This window comes from Nylanderia fulva, unplaced genomic scaffold (assembly GCF_048542155.1).
Source record: "Nylanderia fulva isolate GAGA-0341 unplaced genomic scaffold, ASM4854215v1 Scaffold443, whole genome shotgun sequence".
In the NCBI taxonomy this organism is placed as follows: Eukaryota; Metazoa; Arthropoda; class Insecta; order Hymenoptera; family Formicidae; genus Nylanderia; species Nylanderia fulva.
The window spans coordinates 44,047-57,773 of NW_028190525.1; the positions used below are offsets into that span (position 1 = coordinate 44,047).

General features: G+C 30.5%; 1 non-coding gene and 1 pseudogene across 1 annotated transcript; both read right to left on the reverse strand.

The window, feature by feature from the left end:
* Nucleotides 1-445: 445 nt before the first annotated feature.
* Nucleotides 446-13,727, reverse strand: part of LOC146721619 (uncharacterized) — a 28,781-nt pseudogene continuing 15,499 nt past the window's right edge.
* On the reverse strand, nt 3,223-3,341 carry LOC146721620 (small nucleolar RNA snoR83). The gene has a single exon (XR_014925595.1). It is a non-coding gene; the product is annotated as a small nucleolar RNA snoR83 (small nucleolar RNA).

Below are 13,727 nucleotides of genomic sequence, written 5' to 3' on the forward strand. Positions count from 1 at the left end.
GCATGGTTTAATTTTTTGCCAGTATATGGTGGCCAATAACATACAATATCTTGCAACCATGTTATTGGTACGGCTTCAACCATATCTTCATCCACAAAATGTACTACAGTCTATTCCATTATAATATTATTCTATATCTTCTTATTTTAATCTATTTATAAGTATTAACGTAATATATGTATAATATTTAAATTTCAGTTAGCAGAAGTATAAATCATAACATATATACAAACACATAAGGGCTAATTTCATCATCTCCGGTTAACTTTATTGGTCGATTAAATTTAAGAATTACCAATTGTAAAGCACAGAAATCTTATTGTAAATGTAAACTTCACCCACATTTACAATAAGATATGTCTGTACTTCGCAGTTGATAATTTTGAAATTTGATCAGCCGATTAAGTTAACGAGAGATAGTAAAACTGACCCTACTACACACAGATTAACAAAACGTATGAATAAAAGGTAACACAACATGAACATCATTATATGGAAGAATTACAAATTTGTTTTCAATATCTTTCACTAACCACATTAATAATTCACTAAGGTTATTTACTAAATATATATTTAAAATTGAAGATTTTAACGGTTCATCAATAAAATCTGTTATATTAATAAATTTCCTTCCAATTATATAATGGTTATTGTTGTCTTGTACAAAATTTTCTATTAATATAATACTTTTATCTTTAAGATAACAACAGTTATCTTCAAAACGTAAACTGAATGAAATATTACTTATAGTTAGCTTTCTGTATTGAGCAGAAAAATTTTCTGCTAGCAAAGGACCTGTACAATGTTCTTGTTCTACTCGCAATTGTATTTTTTCTTGTGGTTTAATTATTAATATATTTTGTGATTCTTGAATACGATTTATAATTTGCACTAATGGAGCATCAGGTTTTCTAACACATTTTTTTAAATATTGTAAATAATTTTCAAAAGGAAATGCACTATAACAATCTAAATTTCCAAAAATTCTACTATCATCAACAATATGAATTAATCCATGTACATTGTGTGAAATATATTCTTCTCCATAAATAACTATAAATTGTTTTATAAAATATTGTAATAATAATTGTGCATTACAGAAGAAGGGAAGGAAGATGTAAAAGAAAGAGTGGAGAAAATAATGAAAGAAATAGGAGCAAAAACGGAAATAGAATGGATAAGAAGGTTGAAAGGAAAGGAGGGAAAGGAAGGAGAAATGGTGGTTGTAAGACTAGGCAGCAGAGAACAAAAGAGACAGGTAATGCAAAAAAAGAGTCTGTTAAGAGGAAAGAGGGTGAGGATAGAGGACGACCTAACATGGGAGGAAAGAAAGATGAAATGGAGAATAATGGAAATTGCGGAGGAAGAAAAGAGGAAAGGGAACAAGGTGTGGACAAACTACGGTAGGATAAAAATCAATGATGTTTGGTGGAAATGGGAAGAGGAAGAAAGAGTGCTCAAGAACTGGAAAGGAGAAATTAGAGAAGGAATGGAGAAAATGGAGGTGGAAGAGGGGGGCATGAAGACAAGAATGGAGGAAAAAAAGGGATAGAAGAGGGGAGAAGAGAAGAAGGAAGGAAAGGAGAAGGGAAGAAGAGTAGTAAGAAGAGAAAGGAGGAGGGAGAAAGGGAGACGGAGATAGAAAGAAGAAAGGAGCAAGAGAGAAAGGAAAAAGGAGAAGTAAGAGAGGAATGGAAGATAGGTTTTTGGAATGTGGCAGGGTTGAAAAACAAGGAAGAAAAATTCTGGAAGGAAATAGAGGATTGGGAGGTAGTGGTGATGATGGAAACATGGATAGAGGAAAAGGGGTGGGAGGCGATTAAAAAGAGGTTACCGAAAGGATATAGATGGGAGAAGCAAGCAGCAAAAAAGAGAAAGAAGAAAGGAAGACCGATGGGGGGAATGATCATGGGGGTAAAGGAGGAGAGGGGAAGGATAAAAGTATCGGGAATGGGAGAAAAGGCGGAGGGAATAATGATGGCGGATTTAGAGGTAGGAAGAGAGAAGTGGAGGGTAATAGGTATATACATTAACGGGGACATGGAAAGGAAAATGGAGGAAATAAAGGAATGGATGGAAGAGAAAGAAGAAGACAAATGGACGATTTTAGGAGGAGATTTCAACGCAAGGACAGGTAGAAGGGGGGGAGTGATAGGAGGAGAGGAGGAAGAGGAAAGAAGATCGAAGGACAAGAAGGTAAATAAGGATGGGAGAAAGTTGATAAAAGAGCTAGAAGAAGTGGGATGGGGAATTTTTAACGGAGGGATTAGAGGGGATAGGGAGGGGGAGTACACATATACAGGAGGAAGAGGGGAATCGGTGATAGACTATGTGGTGGGAGAGGATAGAGTAAAGGAAAAGATAAAGAGAATGGAGGTGGGAGATAACATAGAGTCGGACCATCACCCTTTGATTGTAACGTTAGAAAGAAGAGGAGGTGCTGAAAAGGGGAAAAGGAAGGAAGGAAAAGGAATAAGAAAAAAGGGGAGATGGACGAAGAGGGGAGGAGAAAGAATAAGAGAGGAAATAGAATGGGGAGAGGGGTGGAAAGAGGGAATGGAAGAGGAGCTAGAGGAAAAAATAGGAAGGATAGAAGAGGAATTGAGAGAAGGAGAAAAAGAGAGTGGAGAAGGAAAAAAGAAAGGGTTGGTGGGATGAGGAATGTGAGGAGAAGAGGAAAGAAGTGAGGAGAAAGCTAAGGGAATGGAGGAAGAAAGGGAAAAAAAAAAGGGGGGGGGGGAAAAAAAAAAAAAAAGGGAAAAAAATTTTTTAAAAAAAAAGGGGGGGAGAGGAAAAGGGGAAAAAAAGGGGGGGGGAAAAAAGGGGGGGGGGGGAAAAAAAAAAAAAAAAAGGGAAAAAGGGAAGAAAGGGGGGGAAAAAAAAGGGGGGGTAAAGGGGGAAAAAGGGGAAAAAGGGGGGAAAAAGGGGGGGGAAAAAAAAAAAAAGGGGGGGGGAAAAAAGGGGATGGGGGGGGGGAAAAAGGGGGGGAAAAAAGGAAAAGGGGGGGAAAAGGGGGGGGGGGGGGGGAAAAAGGGGGAAGGGGTAAAAAAAAGGGGGGGGGTTTTAAAACCCGGGGGGGGGGGAAAAAAAGGGGGGAGGGGGGGGCCCGGGGAAAAAAAATTTTAAAAAAAACAAAAAAGGGGGGGAAAAAAAGGGGTTTTTTTTTTAAAAAATTTTGGGGGTTTTGGGGGGAAAAAAAACCCCCTTTTGGGGTTGGGGGGGAAAAGGGGGGGTTTTTTTTAAAAAACCCCCTTTAAAAAAAAAAAAAAGGGGGCCCCAAAAAAAACCCCCCCTTTTCCCCCCTTTTTTTTTTTTAAAGGGCAAAAAAAAAAAAAAGGGGTTTTTAAAAAATTAAAAGGGATCGGGGAAAAAATTTTAAAAAAAAAGGAAAAATTTTGGCCCCCTTTTTTTTTTTTTTAAAAACCAAAATTTTTTTGGGGGGGGAAAAAAACCAAAAAAGGGGTTTAAAAAAAAAAGGGGGGGGAAAAACACTTTTTTAAAAAAAATTTTTTAAAGGGGGGGGGGTTTTAAAAAAAATTTTTTAAAAATTTTTTTTGGGGGGGGAAAAAAAAAAAAATTTTTTTTTAAAAAAAAAAAAAAAAAAATTTTTTGGGGGGGGGGGTTTAAAAAAAAACCCCCGAAAAAAAATTTTTTTTTTTGGGGGGGGCCCCCCAAAAAAAAGAATTTCCCCCAAAAAAAAAACCCCCCAAAAAAAATTTTGGGGGGTTTTTTAAAAAGGAAATTTTTAAAAGGGTTTAAAAAAAAAAACCCCCCAAAAAAAAATTTTTTTTTTAAAAAGGTTTTTTTTTTCCCCCGGGGGGGGGGGGGAAAAAAAAAGGGGGAAAAAAAATTTTGGGGGGGGGAAAAATTTTTTAAAAAAAAAAAGGGAAAAAAAAAATTAAAAAAATTAATTTAAAAAAAAAAAAAAAAAGGAAAGGGGGGGGGGAAAAAAAAAAAAAAGGAAAGGGGGGAAAAAAAAAAGGGAAAAAAAAAAAAAAAAAAAAAAAAAGGGGGGAAAAAAAAAAAAAAAATAAAAAAAAACAAAAAATTTTTTTTTAGGGAAATTAAAAGGGGTTTTTTTACCAGAAAGGGGGGGGGAAAAATTTAAAAAATTTTTAAAAAAAAAAAAAAAAGGAAAAAAGGGGGGGGGGGGGGGGGGGCCTTTTAAAAAAAAAAAGGGGGGAGGGGGGGAAAAAATTTTTTGGGGGAAAAAAAAATTTTTTTTCCAAAAAAAAAAAAAAAAAAAAAAAAGGGGGGGGGGTTTTTGGGGAAAAGGCGGGTTTTTTTTTTTTTTAAAAAAAAAAAGGGGGTTTTTTTTGGGAACAAAAAAGGGGAAAAAATTGGGAAAAATTTTTTTTAAAAAAAATAGGTTTTTAAAAAAAAAAAAAATTTTTAAAATTTTTTTTTTTTAAAAAAATTTTTTTTTTAAAAATTTTTTTTTTTTCCCAAAAAATTTTTTTGGGGGAAAAAAAATAAGGGGTTTTTTTTTTAAAAAAAGGAAAAATTTTAAGAAAAAAAAGGGGGAAAAAAAAAAATAAAAATTAAAAAAAAAATTTTTTTTTTAAAAAAAAAAAAAATTTAAAAAAATTTTTTTTTTTCCTTTTTTTAAAATTTTAAAAAAAATTTTTTTTAAAACCAAAAAAAAATTTTTTAAAAAATTTTTTAAATTCCTTTTTGGTTTTTTAAAATTTTTTTTAAAAAAATTTTAAAAATTTAAAAAAAAAACCAAAAAAAACAATTTAAAAAACCGGGAAAAATTTTTAAAAAAAAATTTTTTTAAAAATTTTTTTTAAAATTTTTGGTTTTTTTTTAAAAAATTTAAAAATTTTTTTTTAAAAAATTTTTTAAAAACTTTTTTAAAAAATTTTTTTTTTTTAAAAAAAAATTTTTTTTTTTTAAAAGTTTAAAAAATTTTTTTTTTTAAAAAAAATTTTTTTAAAAATTTTAAAAATTTTTTCCCAAAAAACCCCCGGGGAAAAATTTAAAAAAAAAAAAAAAAAAAAAAATTTTTTTTTGGGAAAAAATTTTTTAAAAAAAAAAAAAAAAAAGGAAAAAAAAAAAAAAAAAAAAAATTAAATTTTTTTAAAAAAAAAGGTAATTTTTTTTAAAAATTTTTTAAATTTTATTTTTTTTTTTTTAAATAATTTAAAAAAAAAAAAGGAAAAAAATTTTTTTTTTTTTAAAATTTTTTTTTTTAAAAAAATTTTGGGGGAAAAAAAAATTAAAAAAAAGGGTTTTTTTTCCTTTTTAAAAATAAAAAAAAATTTTTTTAAAAAAATTTTTTAAAACCCCCCTTTTTTTTTTAAAAAAAAAAAAAAAGGGTTTTTTAAAAAGGTTTTTAAAATTTTTAAAAAAATTTTTTTATACCTTTTTTTTTAAATTTTATAAAAAACCCCTTTTTTTTAAAAAAAAACCCCTTTTTTTCCAATTTTTCCCCCCGGGGGTAAAACCCAAAAAATTTTTTTTAACCTTTTTTAAAAAAAAAAAATTAAAAATTTTTTAAAAAACCCCCTTTTTTTTTAAAAAAAAAAAAAAAAATTTAAATTTGGGGCCCCGGGTTTCCCGGCCAAAAAAAAAGGGAAAAAAAAAAAATATTTTGGGGTTTTGGGGGAAATTTTTTGGGGGGGGGGGGAAAAAAAAAAAAATTTTTTCGTTTTTAAGGGAAGGCGGGGGCCCCCAAAAAAAAATTTTAAAAATTTAAAATTTTTTAAAAAATTTTTTCCCCCCTTTTTTTTAAAGGGTTTTTAAAAAAAAGGGAAAATTTTGGGGGAAAAACCTTTTTAAAAAAAAAAATTAAATTTTTTTTTTTTTTTTTCCCTTTCCCTTTCCCCCCCTTTTTTTTTTTTTTTTTTTTAAAAAAAAAAAAATTTTTTTTTTTTTTAAAACCCCCAAAAACCCCCGGGGGGGGGGGGCCCCCTTAAAAAAAGGGGTTTTTTAAAATTTTTAAATTTTGGGGGAAAGGGAAACCCCCCTTAAAAAGGGGGGTTTTTTTTGGAAAAATTTTTTTAAAAAAAAATTTTTTTTGGGGGGGTTTAAAAAAAAAAAGGGGCCCCCCAAAAAAAAATTAAATTTTTTTTTAAAAATTTTACGGGTTATTTTATTTAAAGGATATTTATTTTTTTTATTTTATATTTTAATATACACATATCATTTTATATATATCAATCTTTAAAAATTAGTATTTTTTTTAATATCACTTACATTTTTGGTGTTGTCAGTTTAAATTGTTTGGTTTTTTTCTTTGTCTCTGAAACAATCAAAAATTTTAAGGTTTAAGGTTCCCCTTTTTTTTCGGACCCCGCGGATGGGCCCTCCCCGGGTTTTCCCAAGGATCGGGAGGAAGGGGGAAAAAATTTCAGATCGCTTATTCCTTTTTCCCAAACCCTTTTTTTTTTATTAAAAAAGGAAACAAGTAAAAAAAAAGTTTGTTGGTAAAGCCTAAATAGAAAAAATTATTGATTTCCCGGGGGATAAACAAAATTTTTTTTGTTGGAAAAACCCCTAAATAGAGAAAAACTTTTTGACTACTGGGGATAAACAAAAAAGGGGGGCGTATGGGGGGTAGGGGTTTGTCCGGAAAAGTTTTAAAAATTTACCCGGATAATTAGAAAAATACGGTGTACGGGGGGTTTTACCCTAGGGGAAGGAAGAAAAAGGGGGAAAACCGGGAACCCCGGGGCCGTAAAAACGAGAAACCCGTTCCCCCGGGTTTGGGCGGGAAGAGCCCGGGAAAAACCGGGAAAAACCCCGGGGTCGAAACCCCGAAAAACCCTTTTGCCCGGCGTGTTTTTTGGCGGGAAAGGGAGCCCGGGAAAAAGGGGAAAACCCCGGGCGCCCGTAAAAGAAAAAACCCTTTCCCCCGGCTTTGTAGCGGGGAAGAGACCGGAAAGGGGAAACCCCGGCCCGTAAAAACGAAAAAACCCTTTCCCCGTATTTAAAGGTGGGGGGCCAAAACCCCCGGGGAAAACCCCGGCCCGAAACCCGAGAAGCCCGTTGCCTGGCTAGGGGGGCTGGAACAGGACTGGTGCGGCTATCCGTCGAGGGGGGTTTATAAAACCCCCCGGCGGTTCCCCAATTTAAACCCTCGAGGCTGTGGTGGGGGTAACGCCGGGCCCTCGGTCGTTGGGGCGCCTTGGGGGGTTTTAGTGGGGCGCCCCTTTTGGGGAGGGGAACCCGGGATCGTTTTGAATTTTTTGCTTAGGGGCGCCTTAGGCCCCATAGCCTCAAGTGGCGGGCGGGTGATGGCCCGCGAGGCGTTAGGGGAAAGGGTACGGGCCCCTTTCATTTTTTTATATGTAAATTGGGTTTTAAATATAAAAAAATAATAAAGAAAAAAAAAAGAAGACGTTTTTAAAAATATATTAAAAATCATCTTTCAAATCTTTTTAATAGTTGTTTGGGAAAATTATTTTTAATAAAAAAAAAAATTTAATAATGGGAAAGTTAAAAAATGTTTTAAAGGATTATAGAGGGAAAAATTTCATTTAAAAAAAACACCCTTAATAAAATTTAAATTTTTAAAAAATAATTAAATTTTTAAAAAATTTTAAAATTTTAAAAAAAATTTCTCACCCCAATTTTTCGAAAAGCGGCAGGAGCTTTAATAAAAACCCAATTTTCCGGGGTTTTATAAGATTTTTGGTTGTATCGGTATCGTGTTTAAAAGAACAACAGCCCACAAAATATAAGTTTTATCCAATTTATAATACTGTACATTTAAAACTATTTAAAAAAAACTTATCAATTTGCAAATTTTTAATTTCAGGGGAAAAAAACTATAAAGAAAAGTATATTTAAGGAAAGTCTTCCTTTAATTTAAAAAACGATTTTTAAAAATTTCGAAAGCAATTTTTTTTTCGAGCTCCTTTTCAACTGTATGGGCATTAATATGTCATCCCTTTTTAAAGCTTTTAAAATGTTTTTGATTAACTTTTGATTTTTTCCGCTTTCTCAAAAAAACCTCTTTTAAAATAATTTGGGAAATTTTGAAAATTATTAAAAAAAAAAAACAAAATTTTTTAAAAATTTTAAAAAAAAAATAACAAAAAATTTTAGTAATTTTATATATATTTTTATATAATATTTTAAAATATATATACGAAATTTTTAAAAAATTTAAAAAATTTTTTAATAATTATAAATAAAATAAATTTTTAAAAAAATTCAGTATTGTTAATGTTATTTTTTAAAAGTAAAAATAAAAATTTCCCTGTTCACGAAAAACTCTTCATTTTTTTAAATTTTCTTCAAAAGTTGCAGCTCATTAATCGATGAAATAGCGTTAAATGTAAAAGCTTCTTCATTTATATTATTTTCTGATTTCTAATTTCTTTTCTTGGTTGATCTGTTATTTTATTCTCCATTTATTGAGTCTTCTATCAATGTATGCTACTTCAATCAGGAGGCGATTAACTTTTTTTAAATTTCTTTCACACATAAAAATTTAAATATCATAATTTATATTTTAAAATATTGATATATATATATATATATATATTTGAGTCATTACCAGAAATGTAATTTTTTTTACCTTTTTGAGTTGATCTTCATATTTTATTTGTTAACTCTTTGTCAATGGAATGAACATCATCTTATCATTAAAATCTTGATTTTTATTTTCTATCTCTTTTTGTTATGTGTAGTGATCATTTCCGTTTTTTGTTGATCAATAATTCTCTGTTTTTTCTTTTCAATTTAAATCATTTTGATTTTTTCGACTGCAATGCTTGGATTTTCAAAAGTTGCTAAAACCTGTGCAGACTTTTGCGAATGAAAACAATTTTGTGATCCAGAAAATTCCTTCGGGTCTGGTAAAGGAGACAATGAATCCACTTCTGTACCAGAAGATTCATTATCAGATGACGTAAAATTTTTTGCAGTAGCTCTATCATGACGTGTTTGTTTCATATTTTCTTTATCTTCAGTATATTATGTCCGAAATATTTCGGCCATCCTTAACTTGTCTTGGCCTCGTTCGAAAGTATCTGAATGTAACAATGACAATTATATATTTACATTTATAAATACAAAACATAGACAATTAAGAGTAGTGTAAATTATATGTCGATAGTTCAATGTTAAAAGAAAAATATTTAAGTTTTCAAAATAGAATTAATTCTTACTTTACACAATATAAATTCAATGAATAATTGATCCAATAAAATCAAAAAAGTAATTTTTAATTTTATTTGTTACATATATCATTAATATAGACCCACACAGAACAAAAACCTCTAATGGATGTCCACTAGACATCCATCAAGGAAATTCAAAACCTCTATTAGACGTCCACGAAACCTCCTATAGACGTCTACTAGACATCCACAGTTCCGCAATTCATATATCCATTCGACATCCATTAGACGTATTCATGGATATGTATGGACGTAATATGGAGTATACCATGGAGCAATTTTGGACTATATGGAGCAATATGATATTTTGGGCTTTGATAGATAAAATAGACGTTAAGGGAAAGACATATAGAGTAGTTTTTGTTTTTGTTTTTTTTTTACTTCCTGAAATTTAAGTAGAAAATTTTTTTTATTAACGAAAAAATTTTTATTGAAAAATAAAATGTTATGAAAAAAAGTAAAACTAAATAAAATAAAAAATAAAATAATAAAAGTTTTTTTTATGGAATTTTTGTTTATGCTTTTTTTCTGCGATTTTCCCCCGCGCAAAAGGGTAAAACGCATTAAAAATTTTTGGGAAGACTTTTCCGCCCCATTTTCTTTTCAAAAAAAAAATTTCAAATTAAAATTTTAAATTTTTTTTTTTTTCCGAGAAGCGGGGCAAAAAAAACAAAAGGTCATAAAATAATATATAGAACAAATATGTATAGTAATTAAAAAACATAAAACGCTTATTCTTTATGAAAAATTTTGGTATGCGAAATGACGGAACAAAAATTGTGGGGGTTTTGTGTTGTGTGTGTTAGCGTGTGTGTGGTGTGGTTGTGTGCGTGTTGTGGTGTGTGCTGGGGCTGTGCGTGCGTGTGTCTGTTGTTGGTCTGTTGTCTTTTGTTTTGTTTTTTGTGTTTGGGTTTCTTTTTTTAAAAAATTTCCCCTGGCCCCTTTGCTTTTTTGGGAAAATTTTTTTGTTTTAAAAAATTTGAGGCCCTGGACAATTCTAACAGGGGAGGCTTCGTCCGCGATACACTGGTTCATCGGCTTCACGGCCAGTCTCTGCGATTGCTATTTTGCTGAAATAAAAAAAAATGTGGGAAATCACGTTAATAAAAAAAATAGAGGGTAAAAAAAAAAAAGTGAAAAACGCAATATTAAAATAGATAAAAAATTATTGCAGGAAAGGGGCACGGGAAATTTAATTTTTTTTTTCCCCAAAATTTTCAAAAAGACAAAGAGAGAAATAATTAATTGCCCCCTCTTTTTTTTCTAATTTGACGCGTTGATTTGTATAAAAAGCGCGCAATTTAGACTTTTTTAACGATCCATTTAGCCCCCATTAACATCGATATTATTATTAAATCCAAGTTTAAGGGTGAGTGTAACGTGGGGGTTTTCCCATTTAGTGAACAAGTCGCCCAAAATTTTCTTCATCTTTTTGTTTCACTGTTTGAAAAAAGACAGAATGACTGTGTCGACTTGTGTTGAAATAAAAAGCACTCGTAGCATCTCACTGAAAAAAGGAAGCTTCGGCCAGTGATGTCAGAAAAATTTAACTTCGAGCAACACGCCTCCCCCCCCCCCCCCCCCTTATGGTTGGGTTTTTGCTAAAAGCTCGCTTTTAAGGTTTTGTTTACACCGAGCATTTATAGCGAAAAAAAATCCTATACTTTTTCTATGGGCAGATAAGTCTTAAAAGTCAGAAAAGTGGTAGTCGCATGACATTTGAGTCGGTCTTTGTAGCTTGCGACGGATTTAAACAGGGTATGGACGTAGCAATAGTGAGAAATTTTACGGTCTTGGGGAAAGGATCAAATGTAGTTTTTAATATACAGGGCGAAAAGATGAGTATACATCTAAAACATTAAACTTTAAGTAAAGAAAATGTGAACATTAATATTATAATTTTTTAATGGGGAATGCACTTTGAATTTATTTTGCATTTTATCTTGGGAAAATTAAATTTTAATAGGATTTTCCGGAAAGCACGTGTAACCAATGTTCACTAGTAAAAGTGAGACACATGTACTTTCTTCTACATAAGGGACACTGGTGTCCTGGTACCTTCAAATTTCCCCAAAACTTTTATTTTACTTAAACCCTAACCTGCACTTCCCCTTTTCTCCAAATTTAATTATAAGAAACACTTCCATTGGACGTGGTTTCTTATGGGTTGAAATTTGTGCGGGCTATTCTACGCTATTCCCCCCTTGGTTCGGCTTTTTTATCTTTATGGAATTCTAAAGTACAATATTGAAAACTGTGTTTTATTGACTTTATAATAATTTTTTCATTTCTCATTCATGCAGTCCTAAAAGAATTAGAAAAAGCATTACTTCGCGTTCTTTTCCCCCGTTCCCCTCTTTTATGCCTCCCCTGGAATGTCGGAACCACTCCAAACTCGTCGTTGTTTTTTTTTCTCTGGTCGGAACCCGGGATATGTAAGATGGACCCTGTAAACATTTTTTTGTTTTAACTTTTTATTTTATATTTTTTGAAAGAGAGTGCATAAATTATATTTGAATAAGTTTGCTTTTTTATTTTAAATGAAAAAGATTAAAGTACAAAAAAATTTTTTTTCAAATAAATTGTTTCATCGAAAATTTTTTAAATTTGTTTAAAATAAAAAACCTTTCGAAATTAGGGGTGCGAATGGAAAATTGTGAAAAAAAAGCTGTCTTTTTAAAAACCCACATGAGGGGAAGCAGAAAAAAGTAAAATATTTCTAAGAGGGATTTTTATTTTCATGAGAAAAGACAAATATCGGAAATATACTTTTTTTAAAAAAACGATTTATAAAAGATGGTTCAAATAAAAAAGGGAAATTGATCGGGAGCTGTGAGAATAAAAGCAATGAATGGCATCTAAAAAGAGACGTAAATTTGTAAATTATTTATATTTCCGCAAGGAAATAATTTTTTTTCATGTTTTTTAAATTTTCCCTTTAAATATTTCATTAAAAAAAAACTTTTTAAAAATTTTAAAAATGTCTTTACTCTTGTAAAAATTAAAAACTGCTAAAATGCCTCATTTAAAAGTTTTTTAATTTTTTGCTCCCTACTGTATTAAAAAAAACAGCTTTTAATATGGGTTACTATAGGCCGTATTAGAACTGCACTTTTCAAAGGTAAATTTTTAACGACATAAAAACAAAAAATTAAAAATTTTTTACAGGGGACATTTTGCATTTTTTTACTTTAAACAAAGATAATTGTGGAAAAATTTTTTTATCAAAACAAACTTATTTAAAATGTAATTAAATATTATAATAACGTTAATTCATAATTTTCAAGGGCGCATTGTACTTTTGTCCTATTCGGAAGCGTTTTTTAAAAAATGTTAGCGCGTTTTTTGTCATTCTACCCTTATTTCAGTTTAATGAAAAATAAAGAAGAATGACAAAAAAAACGTAACATCTTTTAAAAGCGTTTTTAATACGGCCCTCATTAGTAAATGCGTCATGATAAATTTCTGAAAGTTATTTAAAATTGTATTTTAAAAAAACGTTTTTTTGTATGAAAAATTATTTTCCAAACTTATTAAATGAAATTAAAGCAAAATTTTACTGTTAAAAAATTTTTTTTTTTTTTGGGTTCCCTTTTGTGCGTTAAAAAAACTGACCGTTTAATTTTTCAACAAAATTTCCGTGAAACCCTTAAAAAAACAAGGAAAAGGCGGGGGGAGAGAAAAGAGAGAAAAGAGAGTTTTCATTCGCGCGCGGGGCCCGCGCGTGTGTGTTGTGTGTGTGTGCAGTTTTTTTATTGTCATTATTTTATAAAATGAAAGATTACTTAATCCTATTTTTTGTTTAATTAAATTTAAACTTACTGAAAATAACTTTTATCACTTCCAGTTTTTTGCAGTGGTTTCCTTTTCCCCGGGGGGCCTTCCCAGATTTCTCCGCCAATTTATTGGGGGAAAATTTTTACAATGTTTCTTTTAGGATCATCGACACTTGCCCTCCGATGGGTTTTATATATCCGCGCTATAAAAAAAAAGGTAAAAAAATAATTATTATCAGATTAAATAATTCCCTTAAAAATTCTTTTAAATTCTCAATTTTCCAACATTTTTTTATAACAATTTTAAAAATTAAAAATTAACGAAAAAATTATGCCAAAAAAGCTTGTAAAACTTTATGGTAATTTTGAGTTTTCAGTATTTGTTCAATTTTCAAAATAATTCGGTCTGTTATTTATTTGGGAAATTTTATACTTAAAATTAAATTTTTATGCGTTTCTTCTATTCAGTGTTATGTTGGGAAATTTGAGCTTTTAATCTCCCAACTTCCCCTACTGACCCACGGTTTGCAAGGAAACCCGGTTTTAGCGCCCCCAAAGGAAATTTGTGTTTTCTACATTCTGTGTCTTTTAATTTTGTCCATATGATGTTACTAAGGCGATTGCCTCACTCTTTTTACTGATGTACTTCCCCCGTTTTTTTTTAAAAGATAACTACAAAAATTTTAGTATTTTTTTTCTTGAAGGGGAACGGTAATCGAGATTTTTAAAATCAACAGATAGTAATTTTAATGTATCAATGCATATAAATTATATAAAAATGGTTAACGTTTTAATAATAATATAAAAAAAAAAAAAA